Source organism: Papaver somniferum, chromosome 11, assembly GCF_003573695.1.
Source record: "Papaver somniferum cultivar HN1 chromosome 11, ASM357369v1, whole genome shotgun sequence".
Classification (NCBI taxonomy): Eukaryota; Viridiplantae; Streptophyta; class Magnoliopsida; order Ranunculales; family Papaveraceae; genus Papaver; species Papaver somniferum.
In genome coordinates, this window is record NC_039368.1 from 41,781,113 (window position 1) to 41,790,963 (window position 9,851).

A 9,851-nucleotide genomic window follows, 5' to 3' on the forward strand; every position below is an offset into this window, starting at 1 on the left:
GAGTAAAATTTATGTGTAAATGATATTTACCATGGATAACACAAAAATGACCATAATAGCTTTTAACTTGTTGATGAAGCTCATCTGAGTAACAACGCTCTGCGAATCAGTTTGGTTTTCATGCTAGGAATGGTAGGAATGCCTATTTTCCTGTTAGACAATGGCAAGATCGTTTGGTTGGTTGTTATTTAACAAAAATGAACAAAAACTCTTTTTATTTAAGAAATGATTTAAGGTATAGATGGGAGTTATCTGGTGAACTCTCTGTTAGTAAGCTTGGTAGAGGTTTTTACTTGATTAAGTTTGAATCTTGTAATGAGATGTATAATGTTCTAAGCCAAGGAACTAGGGTGATCTGTGGAGATACCTTCTTAATTCAAATCCTCAATTTCACTTTTCTCTCTGAAAACTTTGATATCACTACTGAAGTTTTTGAGCTAACCCTCCACAAACTTTACCCAGAGCAAACTAGGATCCCTAATGTAATAAGTAACACTCATGAGTTTGGAGAACTCATAGCTTTTGATGACCCCATTCAGTACTACAATGGCTACAACACCGTCTGAATAAGGCTTATAATTGATGTCTCTCAACCTCTTCAATTTGGAATCATTTCTCCTAATGATAGGCAGGGTGTCAACTGGATTGATTTTGTGTTTCAAGAACTTCCTAAGTTGTTCTGCAGCTTCTGCCATAGACTAGGGCATGTACATCAAGATTGCACAGATGTATACTTACTCAACCATCAAGAAATGTTGCCTCAAGTGCCACCTCAAGCTCCTCCTCAACCTGTTCAGCAAGTTTTGCAAGCCTTGGGACCTTTCATAGAACCAGAACATGACGATGACTATTTTGAAGAGGTGCTACACAATATGGACGTTGATGAACCTGATTTAAATTGGAGTGATTTGGAAACCCCATTTTGGTTCCCCTGTTTCCCCTGAACAAGACAACTTTACTATTTTATATTTTGATGGTGAAGGCTATAAGCAAGATGGGTTTCATTATGACTCTTCAGATTCAACAAGAACCATCTTCGCAGCTTGGTTAGTGGAAGAGAACAACATCCTTGAAGATTTCCTCACTAAGAAAATATCGCTGCCTCCACCTCAACCTTCTGAAGAGCAGCCACCGTTCAGTCCTTCAATTTTCCTTGTATCTGACATTGAAGAATCATAACTCTTCTCAGATCCTGACATGCCAAGTCCAGCCATCAAGAGATTTCATCCAGAGCAGCAAACTTACCTCTAGAATGTTGGAATTGGATCTTCTTTGGAAACACTCTTTGCTAGAAAAGTCACTACTGAAGAATATGAAAAATGGACCAGCATCTATCAACCTGCTAAAAGATTCAAGCCTGACACCTCAGCTCAGCCAATCTGTGCACCTTCTACTAGCTCCATTGTGTGCTCCTTCGGCACTGCTGATCGAATTTTATATAGTGGTAAAAGGTTGTCATTCACTCAGACTTGTTGAGAATTTGTTTTAAGACTTAATAAAGAAAATAAGGAAAATAAGGAAAATATATACAAATATGGTGACAGGATGAAGAGAGGTTGGGACTCAGGATTCCACTGTTTTTCATGTTCACGGGGTTCAAAAATTAATTGTAGACATTTATAGATCAAAACAAAGGAAACATCAACTCTATTATTTTCCAAAGTAGATTTCATAAAATATTACACGTAGGTCATAAGCATGGCACATCAAAATTACCTAGAACTAAGCATGCTCCATCAAACAAAATCACGAGTAGTTAATAGAAATCATAATTCATTAATAATCAATGCAGCTTCCTCCGTTGTCCCAGTGTTGGGTTTAAATCCTCATGTTGGAAATACACTCAAAAGTTGATTTCATTGCTCAAAAAGGTGTTTGCAAGAGGAAAGAGTATAAAGCAGTGCGTTTGTAACAGATATAACTGTTACAGAAGTCACTGTTACAGAGAAACACTAACAGGCTGTTGCGAACTCTAAATAATTGTTACAGAAATTGTTACAAAGTTATTGGATTTGAATGTATAGGCAACGGTTTCTGCGACTGTCTAAATATGTTGTTTTGTGTTCTTCCTCTTCTTCTTCGCCTGAAAGTGCAGAACTCGTCTGTAACTTCTTCTACGAACCAGAACTTCACCCCTAACTCTCCATCCCATTTTATGATACACCAGAATCATAATTATACTCAGCAGGGCCACGTATAATTCATCATTACTCCATATAATTCTCCATTTACTCGGCAGTAAAGATTATCTCCTTGGGAATATTTTCTTCCCTTTTTTAACTCCTCATGCAACTGAATTGTGTTTACACACTCCAAACACGCTGAAATACGTCTAAGAAGAAGTCACGAACGCTGAGAATACACGCAAACCTTCCAAATATCACTCTACAAATCCCGTGATATCTCAAGCTTTGTTTTACACCAATTCTACGTAACTTCTTTTCTTTTATCGAGTCTGATGGACTCACCATCCCTTTTCATGCGTAACAGGCCCAATCCAACCAGTTTCTGTGCTTAAACTCCTCACAAAATCCAAACAAATCTTTTCGGGGATAAACCCGATATACATTCCCTGTTTTCGTCCAACGACGATTCCAACCAATTTTAATCGAAACAAAAGACGTTACCAGCCTTGTTTAGTCCATACGAAGATACCCATTCAATTTCAGAGTTTTAGTCTCACTCTAACACCCTTGATTTTCAAACCCTAATTCTGGCAGTTAAAAGTTAATTTTCCCGCCACTTCTCTGAATTCAAACGATGAGGATGAAGGTGCCCCTTAACAAGCTACAGGGTGCCTATAGTAATTTGGGTGTTGAGAACAAATTTGGGTTGCACATAATCGTGGGTGCCCCTTAGCCAAATCTGGGGTCCGCTTAGCAAACGTCCTCTAGAGGTGCCTTTAGCGGTTTTTCGAACTGATTCTTCCAAAAACCTTTATTTCTCAAAAATACCTACAAACACACAAATCACCATAATAAGTATAAAATTGAGTACCAACAATACAAAAAATTAAGGACAATGTATACACAAAAATGTGTTTATCAACTGCACACACTGAAGAAAGCTCAGCCCAGCCAGCACCTCCTGCAACACCTACATACTCTAAGTATTGACAACACCAACATCATCTTAAACTCAATCACAGTCACTGCAACAAAGACTCATCCGAAGGGCCAGTGGATATCTCTTATTTCTTATATCAGTTTTTTGGTTTCACTCTCTGTTAATAGTCTATCTAGTCATGTATAATAGTTTGCTTTGAGCCGGTGTTTACCACCTTTTTTGCTTGCTCATTATGCTTGTAATATATATATATATATATATAGATAGATATAGACATAGTACTTTGTATGCATCTATTAAGTCTGCTTAATAGTGTTATATAGATTATCTTTTATGCTTTTACTTAAGATAAGCTCTATAATAGGGTCTTGATCTGCTTTTGAATTTCTTTAGCTTAACCTTACAACTTACTTTGGAATTTTTTCTATTTTTGGTTTGGAACATTCCCTAATTCAAATTGAAAATTCAATCTTAGCTTTCATTGTTCACTTGGTTTTTGTTCTCTCTGTTTAGTTATCCCTTACGTTTTTCTACTATCTGTTCTCCATACCTTCAACTATTTGGTCTTCTACTGTCTGTCCTCCATCTCTTCAACTAATTTCATTTCAGATTTCTTCATTATCTGAAACTTACATAGTTACTAGGTTTTTCTTCCTTTAAAACTTTCATTGTTTTATAACCGTTTTTCTTTTAAACTTGTTAATTTTCTTTGCTATATTTGAATCCGTTAATCCTATTTTGTTTTCTTTTCTTTAATAAAGGCCATCTTCATTGTTTCTTTCTTTATAATCCTTCTTCAAGGGTAAAAGCCTGCTTCAAACTAATTTTACATTCCCTATTACACATCCTTTTCTCCCTTCCTAAACCAAGGCCCTCTCAACTACTACATATACTCCTCACAATGACTATTCTAGCTTGGAATTGTCAAGGAATAAACACTCCACCTTCTATTCAACACCTAAAAGGGCTGGTCTCTCTCCACAAACCTAACATTTTGTTCCTCTCTGAAACTCTTGCTAATGATCACCATATGAGAAGCTTATCCCAATCCTTACAATTCGATAATTACTTCTCCTTTCCAAAAATTGGAAGGCGAGGCGGATCAAGCTTAATGTGGAAGAATAACCTAAATATCCAAATATTATTTCACTCACACAATTATATCCATACAAAAGTTACACCACCACTCCCTGAACAACCTTGGCTCTGCACAGGTGTTTATGGCCCACCACATCCAGATATAAGAAAAATACTTTGGAAAGATTTTCCAACAGTCTTCAACAACATAAATCCTTCAATACCGTGGCTTTTTCTAGGAGACTTTAACGACGTCTTAGATCAATCAGAGAAAAAATGAGGAAGACAAGTAACGTATGCTCAATCTCAACCACTCCTCACCTTGATGGATCAGATGGGTTTTATAGATCTAGGATTTAGAGAAGACCCATACACCTGGAAAAACAACCAAATGGGGTAAGATAACATTCAATAAAGATTGGACATAACCCTGGCAATCCAACACTGGCGAACGACGAATCCGCATGCGGCAGTTACTCATCTTCCGAGAATAACATCTGATCACGCACCAATATTACTGCAAGAGAAAGCAATAGATTGGCAAGGAACAAAAAACTATAAATTTGAACACTTATGACTCTCTCATCCCCAACTCAAGCAAGTGGTTGAATCGGCTTGGGAGCAACAACAAGATAGTGAACCTACCCTCGACCTCCAACTCAAACTCATTACAACCGGACAAACTCTCATGGAATGGAACAAAGTAACTTTTTGTCACATACCAACTATGATCAAAAAATCGACAACCAAGATAAAACACCTCAACATCAATGTGCAACCCAATCGGGATCCGACATGAAATATTGGCTGCATCAAGAATAACAGCTAAGAATAACTCATGAAGAACTATTACAATGTCATGCGACATACTGGCAACAACAATCTAGAATTCAACGGCTACAATCAGGCGATCTCAACACAACCTTCTTCCACACTAAAGCTACAATACACAGAGCATGTAACAACATACAACAACTACAAGACTCAAAAAATAATTGGATCAACAAAAAAGAAGACGTTGTTCATCTTATTGTAGATCACTTCTCTCAAAAATATACAACACCGCCTACAGTAATAGATGAAGATCTCTTTACAAATATCATACCAAGATTAACTCCCAGACAATCGGAACTACTTACAAAGGAAGTAACTACAATATAAATCAAACAAGCCCTCTTCTCCATAAACTCTGAAAGTGCCCCGGGTCCAGACGGATATACAAGTAAGTTTTTCAAGGTTTTCTGGGAAACAACTCACCTCCAACTGATAGCAATGGTTAGAAGTTTTTTTTGATAAATTAAATATGCATCCACTCATGAATCACACGAACATAACACTAATACCTAAAGTCGAATATCCGTCAAAACCTTCAGAATTCAGACCCATAAGACTCTGTAACGTCGCATATAAAATCATATAAAAAATCTTGGTCAATGGAATTAGACCCATTTTACCCTTTATAGTAAGCTCTTACCAAAGTGCTTTTGTACCACAAAGATCAATACATGGAAATATAGCAATAGCTGGAGAACTCTTCCACCATATCAAAACCTCAAACCTAACTAAAGATCCAAAAATAGCTCTCAAACTAGACATCCAGAAAGCCTATGATAGCTTAGATTGGGGATTCATCAAAACCTCATTTGCAAAACTTAGATTTCCACCGGCATTTATAAACTACATTATGTTATGCGTCACAACAATTACATACTCGATAAAAATAAATGGTACACCCCATGGATACATCAGTCCAAATAGAGGTATAAGACAAGGAGACCAACTTTCCTCCTATATTTTCATCATATGTGCTGAAATCCTATCTACAAACCTAGAAAACCTTCAAAACCAAAAATTAGTTCAAGGCCTTAACGTATCAAATAAAGCACCGTCAATTCTTCATTTAATATATGCGGATGATTTACTGATCACATACAAAGCTTCAAATCGGAGTAATCAACACCTTAAAAACATCCTCCACTCCTATAACACTTCTGCCGGTCAGGTAATTAACACTACCAAAACAGTAATCATTCATCACCCAAACCTAGACCCGATCAAGATAAATGATCTTTAATATGCCAACCACATCAAAACCTCCAATCTATCTATGAGTTCAATTCAAACATGGAAGGGCATCCAATCAAACCTTCGCACCCCTCTTACAAAGATTAGCCCAAAAAGCTAAATGATGGATGACAAAATGCCTAACTCCGGGCGAAAGACTCACGCTAATCAAAACATCCCTAATACCCACAACAAATCATATCATGCAAACACAAAACCTACTTAGCAATATACCCAAACAAATAGATCGTATCACCAGAGATTTTTCTGGGGACACGACTCAACTACCAAAAAACTACACCTTATAGAATGGGATAAAGTAACAAAACCATTATCCGAATGAGGATTGGATTAATGAAGAGTTGTGATCATAATTCATAATATAGCGTTACTCATGAAGAGAATCCGGAATCTTCATGAACAACCTAATTCTATCTGCGGAAGTATCTTCAGTGCAAAATATCTCGACCAACAACCAACACTACAAGGCATTGATTTTATACCCTCCGTCGCCAGTCCTCAATGGAGACAACTAGCGGAAATTGTACCAACCATGCAGCATCTAATATTTCATCGTATTGGAAATGGATTATCAACTCCAATAGAAGACAATTGGATTGTACACTCACCAAACCTAGACCCAACACAATGCTACCCAATCCGATTGGTAGCAGATATCATCGACCCAATAACACACACATGGAATTATGAAAAATTAAGCACCCTTCCCAATCCTATAATCCAAAAAATCATAAACATCCACCTACCCCAAAATGGCCCCTAAGATAAAATTATCTGGTCACACTCAAAATATGGAAGCTACACTACTTCAACGGGATATAAATGTCTAACCCAAGGTCAACCAACACACACCCCACTGCCGCCTACCAAATTTATGTGGACCTTACCATGTCCGCCAAAAATTTGGCTTTTCTTGTGGAAAGCCATCAATGAAGGATTACCAACCTTCTCTCTCCTACACCACATCCATTTGACCAACTCAGACATATGCCCAAGATGCAACACAAATACAGAATTAGCAAGTCACATTCTAATTCACTGTCCAATGGTAACTAATCCTGGAACACCTTATTTAATCAATCTACAAATTCATCAAACTCCGATCCCCTCCAAGCTTTCACCTTAACACAACAAACAACCATTTCCCAAATCCTTCAACAACCTGCATCGACATCGGTAATATCCTCTTGCTGTTTTCTTTTCTGGACTTTATGGATGGATAGGAATGAGCTAATATACCAACAAAAGCAAACAACTTCGGAAGAAATCCTAGCCTGGGCACAAAAACTGCAACAAGAATACTACCAGGCCATTCATTCCGCACCACATATTCTTCCAGGAGATACACCAACATTTAATCACCCAATAAGAGATAAGGGATTACCCACAATATCAGTACGATGGACAATGTCAAACATCAACTGGATAAAAACTAATACAGATGGAGCAGCCAGAGGCCACTCAGGATTTGCAGGAGCAGGATTCATCTGCAGGGATTCAGACGCACGAACTCTATTAGCTATAGCTCAACCACTGGGAATTACGACTGCTTTAACTGCGAAAACCTGAGCGATACTTTTAGCTACAAGAACAACAACAGAAATAATATGTACAAAAGTTATCTTTAAAACTGACTCAGAAAACCTACTGTGTTTCATCACCTCATCTACCCCTCCACCTTGGCACACAACAGGAATGATTGAAGAAATAAAAATGAGATTCCAACAGATCCCGCAGGCGGCCATCCAACACAACTACAAAGAAGGAAACCAGGCATCCGACGGATTGTCCAATCACGCGGCAGATGGAAGTCAAGCAGGAAACTCATCAAACCAAAATATGGGACCATGCAATCCCATCTTTTATTACTCAAATCTTATTTTCTGACTCAGTGGGTACCACATACCCACGACAAATTGTGAACTAATTTCTCTTAATAAAATGTTTTTTTTTTTGACCTTATCAAGACTTCAAAAAGTTGACGTACACTTTGTAACTGGAATCTTCTAGCTCGTACGATCACTTTTATTGTTTTATTGTTGATTTCCTATATGCTTTGGTTATTTCTTTGGATTCTGGTCCTCCTTCCAGGAGTCGTGTTTGCTTTAAAGTGATTCTCGATGTCCACTTGTGGAGTTTCTTTCTACGCAATAAGCTTGTTTGCTGGGATCTAAATTTGACAACGCCGATGCCTAAAAAATTGCTCATACGAGAGCATAATCGAACCAGCAGAATAAAGACCCTATGATGTAATGAGATATGTCGTGATCAAAGTGAGAGATATATGTTTTTTTTTGCTAGGCTAAAGCCGAACCCAGATCCCTATCCAAATCCAACCAGTTGGACTAGCCCCACTGTTAGATCCAATCCCGCAAAACCCCTTTATATAACTAATTAAATACAAACCTCTATGGTGGGGATTGAATCCCTGACTTCCTCCTTATTGGAGTTGATGGGATACCACTAAGCTATGCCCTTGGACCCAACTTGATCCTTTTTATTTTCTTCTAAAATTCATCATTGTGTATTATATTAATCAAAACACACGACTTTACGGGATGATTTCCCGTTCAAATGATTATTAAGACGTTGGATCGTTAAATAAACAGTTGGATTCGCTCTTCCACTGGTTATTTTCATTCAGTCTAGAAACCATTACGGTCCTAAAAAAGTTCAAGACTTCCAGATCTGGATTTTAGATGTGAGACACACCTAATCTAATGTCTTAAAAGCCGTTTGAGAGGAAAGTCATCCTGCAAAGTCATTTACCTACATCTGGTTGTTACTGCTTAATTTATGAAATGATATATGTTGCCACATGAGAAAATATTAGTCGAAGGTTCATAATATAATAAACAATCGATGATCAATGATTATTATTTATAAAATAATTAATGAAAATTTATTAATAGTTTGAAGATTGTATGGTTCACCATAAGATTTTTTTTTGGATGACATTAATTCCCTCGGCCGCTCAACCAAGAAACCTATTCTTAGAGCATCCACAGTCATGGAGTCGACCAAATGCCAAATAGCAGACCAAAAGCTAAAAAAAAATGGCATTTTACACTGAGCAACCACAGTCGTGGAAGACTATTTTTAGTCAGGCGGAAGTATAACAAACGCCCCAGTTCAGGCGCACTTTTAATGACCGTCCCAGTTCAGGCGCGCTTTTAATGACCGTCTCATTCAGGCGCATTTTTAATGTCCGCCTCATTCAGGCGCACTTTTAATGACCGTCTGATATCAGGCGCATTTTTAATGTGCGCCTGATTCAGGCGCACTTTTAATGTCCGTCTAATTCAGGCGCACTTTTAATGATCGCCTGATTTCAGGCGCACTTTCAATGACCGCCTGATTCAGGCGCACTTTTAATGACCGCCTGATTAGTGAATTTACATAAATATTAGCCACTAATCTTCTTCTAATAACGTATTAGCCCACTAATCTTCTTCTAATAACGTATTAGCCCACTAAACGAGTGAATATACCAACGTCCCATTGGGGCGTACATTAAAGCAACGTCCCATTGGGACGTAAAATATACCAACGTCCCATTGGGGCGTACAATATAACTACGTCTGTGTTGGGGCGTATGTATTACATGCGTTTGGTTAGGCGGA